Below are 9,386 nucleotides of genomic sequence, written 5' to 3' on the forward strand. Positions count from 1 at the left end.
CATTCCAGCGTCTCTCATTGCCTCACGTTGCTTGTTGAAGCAAGGAATTATGGATTACATTTCCCGCAAGTGGAAAAGAGATAGAAGAATATATTACCACAAAGTAATTCCCAACCCCTGCGCTTAGGAAAGCTGTATTTTATCTCCTTAAAAAATCTAACTACAAATTAGCCAAAATACCGGTAGGATAACAGGCTTTTTAGTCTAGCTAAGAGGTTAAGCTGTACGGTCTGCTTGGAATAAAATGTAAAACCCATCTGCTTCATTTATCTTGTGGGTCTCCGTGCTAGTCACAAGCACAGTTTGAAAAATAATTAAACCTGGTGCACACAAAGAAAACGAGAACATTTGAAATAGTGTTTCAGAGCTATTGAGCGCTGTCAGGGATTTGTAGTTTGTATATTTTTTAGTGGTCCTCAATATGACTATCCTATGTAGTGCTTTGTGGTTTTCCAAATAAAGATTTAAATGCAAATATAATTCAGTAAGTAGTTTTAAAACCCATGCCTAGTTTAGGAGAGTAACCGATCCAACAGATTTCAATTTGGGGGAAAAGTCGACATTCTGCTCCAAAATACGGGCACTGTTTGTTTCTCTGATATATGATGCTTGAGCGTTACCTGGAAGAGAAAATACTGAGAGTATTGGAGGAAGGAGACTACCAAGTATGAGCAGATGAAATATCAAATTTAATCACAGCTTTATTCCGTATAAGTTTGTTTTAAAAGTTGCCCTTTTAAAAGAGAAGCTATTTTGCCAGGGTGCCCACTCAAATTTGAATTTCAGATAGACAATGGATAATGTTTTTAGTATAAGTATATTCCATGCAATATTTGCGATATATTTAGATATAATAAAAAATTATTATCTACCTGAAATTCAAATTTACCTGGATATCCTGTATTCTTATTTGCCAAATCTGGCTACCCTGCCTGTAGCATAGAGCATCCTATGAATCCCACAGGAATAATAATGATCATTTATACATATTTAAGTCCTAGGCCCTGTACTACTTGCTTAGTGTGGTGTATTTCTTAATCTTTACAAACACTCTAAGAGGGAGGTATTGTTTTCCTAATTTTGTAAATGAGGAAACTGAGGTTTAGAGAAATTAAGTAACTTGCCCATAGTCAAAAAGCTATCAAAAAACAGTATATTGATTCAAATCCCCATCTTCCCTCAACTACCCAGTACTGGTTCACCAGCGAATGATGGCAGAGCTCTGGAGAAACTTCATAAAGCTAAACAAGGCAGAATGAGAGAAAATGAGAGAAACGGTTGTGAGACACTTAGTCAAATATTTTCCCCCCTCAGCAGAACCCATTTTCTGCCTTCTATGGGCATAAAAAAGATATTTTGGCTCTCAATTTGCTAAAACTCTTGGTTTATTCCTGAATTTTAGAATTATGTACACAGTAAAAAAGTATTTCAGTTCTTATAGCATCTTATTTATAATTTGGTATTATAACTCATGCTAATACGGTACTAAATCACTGAAAGACCATTATTTGTCCCTTAGAGAATAGATATTACGGTTTTCTTAGAGGGGCACCTGGATGACTCAGTCAGTTAAGTGTCTGAGTTTTGATTTCAGCTCAGGGCATGATCTCACAGTTCATGGGTTCGAGCCCCGCGTCTAGCTCTTTGCTGATGGCTGTAACCTGCTTTGGATTCTCTGCCTTCCTCTCTCTCTCTGCCCTTCCCTGCTTGCACTCACATGTGCTCTCTCTCTCTCTCTCTCTCTCTCTCTCTCTCTCTCTCTCTCTCAAAAATAAATAAATAAAACATTAAAAAAAAGATTTCTTTAGAATTAGTCCTTCCTTACAAACAGCATCTCCAGTTGTGTTGGCATTTTATTATACCTAAGAAACACAGTCATGAACACACAATTCTCTTTATGGAAACATCGGTTTCAATTTTAATTTTTGATTAATCCTTTAACAAACAACATCTCTACATCCTTTGCAGATTAAAGGGCAACACCTACATTATTAATCATCTTAAATTAAATGAACCAGTGTTTTTTTAAAGCGTGAGCACAGTATATGGCATAGAAAGTGCTCTGTTAAATGGGAGGGAGTTTTGTTATAATTTTTAATACTGTCATTCACTATATTAGGTGACTTATGAAAAAATGTATGATACGATATAACAGGATAGTTTACTAAATGAAAAATAAATTCAAATGACTAACTCAATGTGGAAGATCAATTAATAATTTGGTTATAAAAATATATAGGAGAAGGGGAAGGTACAGGTGAAACAAGAATGGCAGAATGTTTATATTTATTGAAGCTGGGTGATGAGTACTGGAGTTCATTATATTTTGTTTACTTTGTATATGATTGAAATTTTCCAAAATAGAACTTGTTTTTTTAACTGAGAAAAGTTTAGGCAATTTTCCTGATATACATTTTTCTGGTTCGCTTAATTGAAAAATAACCACAAGGAGGTATAATTTTAATATTTTCAAAGGAACTATTTAAAAAGAAACTGACTTCAGAGGAAATAGATAACTACTTTATTTTTTTTTGTATTCTCATTAGTGACCTAAGGAAAATTTGAGAAGCCTGTGTATCCATAAAACAAGTTTACGTATATGGAGCAATCAGAGACAGAAAAGAAAAGAAAAGAAAAGAAAAGAAAAGAAAAGAAAAGAAAAGAAAAGAAAAGAAAAGAAAAGAAAAGAAAAGAATTGAGAGACCGCGAGCAGGGGAGGAGCAGAGAGAGGGAGACAGACACAGAATCCACAGCAGGCTCTAGGCTCTGAGCTGCCTTACACGGGGCTCAAACTCACAAGCCATAAGATCATGACCTGAGCTGAAGTCGGATGCTTAACCGACTGAGCTACCCAGACATCCCAAAGTCCTTTAATTAAAAAAAATCAACATAAGGGCTGAAAGAAAAGGTTGGTGGAATCTCCCAAAGTGTAAAGCAAAAATACAGAAGGGAAGAAATATTTTTAAAAGTCCAAAGACTATACAGGGTCAAATCCAGGAGGGTAATAGCCAGCTAATAGTTTCAGAAGGAGACAAGAAAATGCAGGGGAAAAAATAACGAGAGCAATAATAGAAGACTATTTCTTAGAGTTAAGATAGGAGTCTTCAGAGTAAAAGGGCTTACTGAGTGCCAAGCAAAATAAATGAAAATAAACCCATACTTCACTATAAACTTGTGAGTTTATAGTACATTAAATACCAAGAGAAGATTCTAAAAGCTTCCAGAGAACAAGCAACAGGTCAATTATAACGGAATAAAGACAATCGGTACTCATAGTTTTCTCATCAAAAGCACTCGGTGCCAGAAGACAGTGGAGCATGGCTTTCAGAGTTCTGAGGATCTGAATATCATAACCAGCTAAGCTATCATTCAGCTGTAAGGATAAAATGAAGACATGAAGAACTCAGAAAGCTCACCTTTCAAAAATTCTTTCTGAAAAAAATCAATTAAGGATCAATCAGTACAAAGAGAAAGGAATTCACAAATAAGAAAAACTTGAGACCCAAGAAACACTAATCCCTAACCAAATGAAAGGAAGGCCTAGAAGGATAGCTGTACAGCAGGCTAACAGAGCAACTGATACTGAACTTGAGAAGAATGTCTGTCCTCAGGCAGAAAGTGGATTCCATGCTACAAAGACTGGGATTAAGATCCTAGACAAATTTAGTCATATGGTGAAGGCACGTGCTTCCTTTGTTAAGAGGAAAAATGGAAAGCAATTAAAACTAGCAGAAATATGAACAAATATAAAGCAAACTAAAATGTGCTATTATTTGGTCCTTCTCATGGAGTATTTGAAAATCTAATTATATAATCCTGATGTTTGAAGAATCCCTCCTAGTGTCACGGGCTAGTGATATAGATTTGCCTTTTCTATTCTAACTAATGCCTTTTGTTCTACAGCGAATGCTATTTACATAAGCAAAATAGTATAATTACAGTTTATTGACTTTCAATAATTAGTGTCAATTGAATGGCCATTCACAGAACAAGATGTAAATGTTATAAATTCTAACAATATGAAAGTAATGGTGGAGTTGACAGAAGTCAAGAGTTCTATGGAGGGGGCAGTGCCTGGGTGGTTCAGTCAGTTAAATGTCCAACTCTTGGTTTCCGTTCAGGTCATGATTTTACAGTTCTGTGCTGACATCACAGAGCCTGCCTTGGATTCTCTCTCTCTCTCTCTCTCTGCCCCTCCTCCATGCTCGCTCGCTCGCTCTCTCTCAAAATAAATAAACTTTAGAAAAATTGTGAAAAGAGATTTCTATGGAGAGAGAGTTGAAGGAAGAAAGTTGAAGGGAAATGTAGATGTGTTCTTTGTCTTACATAATAAATAATAAGGTAAGAGATGTTAAGAGTTGCTTTCTGCCCGTGGATGCTAACAAGTATTATTAAAGTCTCCCCTGCCACTACCAACATGTCTAAGTCAGAATCTCTCAAGAGCCTGAACAGCTGTGGTAGATCTTCATGGGAGGTTTGAGCTTTGAAACAACCAATGAGAGTCTGAGGAGCCATTTTGAGCAATGGGCAACACTCACAGACTGTGTGGTAATGAGAGATCCAAACACCAAGCACTCCAGAGGCTTTGGGTTTGTCACGTATGCCACTGTGGAAGAGGTGGATGCAGCCATGAGTGCAAAGCCACACAAGGTGGATGGAAGAGTTGTGGTACCAAAGAGGGCTGTCTCAAGAGGAGATTCTCAAAGACCTGGTGCCCACTTAGCTGTGACAAAGGTTTTTGTTGGTGGCATTAGACACTAAAGAACATCATCTAAGAGATTATTTTGAACATTATGGGAAAATGGAAGTAATTGAAATCATGACTGACTGAGGCAATGGCAGGAAGAGAGGCTTTACTTTTGTGACATTTGATGACCATGACTCTGTGGACAAGATTGTCATTCAAAAATACCATACTGGGGGCTCTTGGGTGGCTCAGTCAGTTGAGCGTTTGACTCTGATTTTGGCTCAGGTCATGATCTCATTGTTTGTGAGAGCCTTCTTGGGATTCTCTCTTTCTCTCTCTCTCTGCCCCTTCCCTGCATGTACTCTCTCTCAAAATAATAAACAAATTAAAAAAAATACCATGCTGTGAATGACCACAACTGTGAAGTAAGGAAAGCCCTATCTAAGCAAGAGACGGCTAGTGCTTCATCCAGCTAAAGATGTCGAAGTGATTCTGGAAACTTTGGTGGTCATGGAAGTGGTTTTAGTGGGAACTACAACTTTGATCGTGGAGGAAACTTCACTGATGAGGTGGCTTTGGTGGAAGTCAAGGTGGTGGTGGATATAGTGGCGATGGGGACAGCTATAACAGATTTGGTAATGGTTGAAGCAATTTTGGAGATGACAGAAGCTATAATGACTTTGGCAATTACAACAATCAATCTTCACATTTTGGACCTATGAAAGGAGAAAATTTTGGAGGCAGAAGCTCTGGCCCCTGTGGTGGTGGAGGCCAATATTTTGCCAAACCATGAAACCAAGGTGGCTATGGCGGTTCCAGCAGCAGCAGCAGCAGCAGCAGCAGCAGCTATGGCAGTGGCAGAAGGTTTTAATTACTGCCAGGAAACATTTCTACTTAATTTAGCAGGAGAGAAAAGCCAGAAAAGTGACAAGGAAAGCTACAGGCTACAACAGCCAAGTGGTGGCAGGGCCTTGCTGCAACAAAGAAGACATGTTTTAGGCACTACTCATGTGTATGGGCAAAAAACTCAACGACTGTATTTGTGACTAATTGTATAACAGGTTATTTTAGTTTCTATTCTACGGAAAGTGTAAAGCTTTCCAACAAACCTTTAATGTCGCTTTTCCAACAAAGTTTTAATGTAGATTTTCTTTCTTTCCTCCCTTTCTTTCTTTCTTTCTTTCTTCCTTTCTCTTTTGGAACACTTGCTGTTGATTGCTAAATGTAATAGTCTGGTCATGACACTGAATAAATGTGTCTTTTTAAAAAAAAATGTGTCTTTGAGAGAGAGAGAGATGTTAAGAGTTTAAAGATGGTAGAGCTGGAAGTGAAAATATAAATATATTCTTTAAAGTTGTAAATATATAACCAATAGAAAAAATAAATACTAAATTAAAACAAATTTTTTTAGTGTTTTTTTTTTTTTGAGAGACAGGCAGAGCATGAGCGGGGGAGGGACAGAGAGAGAGGGAGACACAGAATCCAAAGCAGGCTCCAGGCTCCGAGCTGTCAGCACAGAGCCAGCACTGGGCTCAAACTCATGAACCGTGAGATCCTGACCTGAGCTGAAGTTGGACGCTTAAACGACTGAGCCACCCAGGTGCCCCAACAGTAAATTTTTCAAAAATTAGAAGTAAAAAAGTAAATGCTGTATATTTTTAATACTAAAATAATGCTGCAACTAACAAAATATGAGATGGAGGATGAAGTAGGATATAATACATAAATAGTTCATTTATCATCTTCCTCTCCAGGGAGTTAACAGTGTTTAAAACTGACCAAAAAGAATAGGTATATAAGCATGTAATTTAGAGCTAAGGAGACAGTGGCTCTCTTAACCATTTGGGCTGCTATAACAAGATACCATAGACTGGGTGGTTTATAAACAACAGAAATTTATTTCTCATAGTTCTGGATGTTGGAAGTCCAAGATCAGAGCGCCAGCATTGAGTGAAAGTTCTCTTCCGGGTTGTAAACTTCTAGTTGTATCCTCACATGGTCAAACAGGGAGGGAGCTGGGGCCTCTTTTATGAGGGCACTAACCCCATTCATGTGGGCTCCTCATGATCTAATCACCTCCCAAAGGCCCCCACCTCCTAATACCATCACCTTAGGGGTTAGGATTGGAACATATGGATTTTGGGAGGCATAAACATTCAGACCATAGCAGTGACCATATAAAATAAAGCTAGACAGGATTTAAAGTCATTTCCTAGGGAGTTCAATGAATATCATGTTTTTCTAGTGGGATGGAGGACAGGATATGTGTACTTTTCATTTTTAATCCTTTTGTACTATTTAATTGTTTTTAAACCAATGTATGTGTTGTACTGCTTTGATAGTTGAAATTAAGGGGTTGGGTAAAAGCACTTTAGTATAAAAGTTTGCAGGTAGGGATTGTGAGTCCCCTTAAAAACTCTGAGACTCACAATCCCTGCCTGCAAACTTTTTTTTCCCTCTTTAAAGGAAGATACAAGTTCTTCAGTGACAGGGTAAGAACTAACATTTTAAAAAGTGTGGAAATGAAGCCAAAACCAAAATTATAGGCTGTTATACACCATTTAGTTTCTGTATTGATTTTCCTACTTAATTTAACTAAGAAAAAATTTTTTTAACCCACAGGACTCTGTCAAAAACACAAAACTTTCAATCATAGATAGAAAGCGCCAGGAAAGAAAAGAAAAGAAAAAAAGAAAAGAGCTAAGCCATCAGTCTCCAGTGACTGTTGGTTGTCTCACATGTCTGTTGCAAAGCAGCATGCTAATTTAACACAAATTTGAAACTAAAAGAGTGTCATATGAAGGCATCTAATGAATAGTCAGGCTCCTTGCACATGTGTTATGTTGAATTAATACACGCACTGCAACTTTTCAATTTACTTCTTTCATGAAGAGTGCTAACTAAAGAGGGGCCAGAAACAATTTCCTTGTATAAAGGCAAAACAGATTTACGAATCATGTCTCCGGGCGCCTGAATGGCTCAGTTGATTAAGCGCCGATACTTGATTTCAGCTCAGGTCATGATCTCACAGTTTCTGAGATTGAGGCCAGCGTTGGGCTCATCACTGAAAGAATGGAGCCTGCTTGAGATTCTCTCCCTCTCTCTGGCCTCACCCCCCCCCACACACACACCGACCCTGCCCTGCTCATGCATGCATACTCTCTCTCTCTCTCTCTCAAAAATAAATAAATTATAAGAATAATGTCTCATATTTAATAATTGTTTTATAGCATAACTTGACAGCATCTAAATCTCACAAGTTAGCTCTAGGACTTTTGTTGTTATTGTTTATAAAACTCAAATAAATGCTCCTGCCAAATTTGAGGTACTTGATTCCTTAAGAGTCCTTCATGAAGAATCCTTCATTCTGTATGTGACAGTTTATTTCTGATTGTTACCATGAAATACTAAAAGCTACAGAGGATGTGTAGTTTCAGATTCTAGTTCTTGACATTACAGTAGGATAACCATATTGCTCACAGACTGCTATGTCTCTAAGGGAGAGGCCCTTGAGATCAGCTGGTCTAAGCCCCACTATTCGTAGATGAAGAAACTGATGCTCAGAGACTGAGAAATTTAGTCTCCACAGAAAGTTAATGAGATAGGGGCACGTGGGTGGCTCAGTCGTTTGAGCATCTGACTGTTGGTTTCAGCTTAAGTCATGATCTCACGGTTCATGGGTTTGAGCCCCACATCTGGCTCTGCACTGTCAGTGCTTGGGATTATCTTTTTCTCCCTCACTCTCTACCCCTCCCCTGCTTGTGCAATCTCTGTCTCTCTCAAAATAAATCCATAAAACTTAAAAAAAAATTAATGAGACATATAAAGTGACCAAAGAGTGTTCAGCTCCTGGTGAGAATTTGTTATACTGTTGCTTCCTTAACTCAAACACTCACCATCAAAAATATCAGTGTTTAAAAGCCAAGAAAGTAGTTTAAAAGGGGCTTTTGAAAATCTGGAAAATTATGATTCTCCAGAAATTCTATAAATAAAAAAAATGTTGCCCCTTAGAGGTCAGGAATAATGATGGTAAACAAAATTCTTTCCATATCCTGAAGTCTAGGGCATCTTTCTATGAATAAGGAAATGTGGTCTGAAAGAATAGAAGGTTCTATCTATCCATATTCCATCTTTATTTGAACAAAGATATCTCACAAATCATGATCAAGACTCATTTCCCTCTATTCAAATAAGCTGTGGGCTTCTGGTGCATTTGCCAGACAACTCCTAGGGCAAAGTGGGACCAATTCAAAACTTGGATCCAATTTTCTAGTTTCAGGCAGGATTGTGTTATCTGATAGCATTAATAAATAGCTGGCTTATTATTTACAATCTCTTTTCCCTTCAGTGTGATGTTTTGTTCTTAGTGGAAAATAATTGTGTCAGAGAAGTGACTATGTTCTTTTAAGCAGGAACTATCTGTCACAATCTGACTAAGAGGAACATGAGGGAAAACTTAAATGTCACTTTAGGCAATATCTCAACATTATTTCCTAAGAGACTTGATAATGTCTCCAGGGGCGTGGGAATCCAATTTCCTTGATTCTAATTATTGTTTTGCAACCTACTCACTCTATGACCATAACTTAATTACTTTTACACAAATTCATTATTTCTAACTCATTGTGTACAAGTATATAATTCTGCCTTACTGGCAATATTAGGAGGAAAGTGGTCTTTGGGTTAAGTGATGGTTTGG

General features: G+C 37.6%; 1 pseudogene; it reads left to right on the forward strand.

Annotated features, from left to right (window-relative positions):
- Window positions 1–2,701: 2,701 nt before the first annotated feature.
- Window positions 2,702–9,023, forward strand: LOC128315293 (heterogeneous nuclear ribonucleoprotein A1-like; annotated as a pseudogene).
- Window positions 9,024–9,386: the final 363 nt, after the last annotated feature.

The sequence above is a fragment of the Acinonyx jubatus genome, chromosome C2 (genome assembly GCF_027475565.1).
Source record: "Acinonyx jubatus isolate Ajub_Pintada_27869175 chromosome C2, VMU_Ajub_asm_v1.0, whole genome shotgun sequence".
Lineage (NCBI taxonomy): Eukaryota > Metazoa > Chordata > Mammalia > Carnivora > Felidae > Acinonyx > Acinonyx jubatus.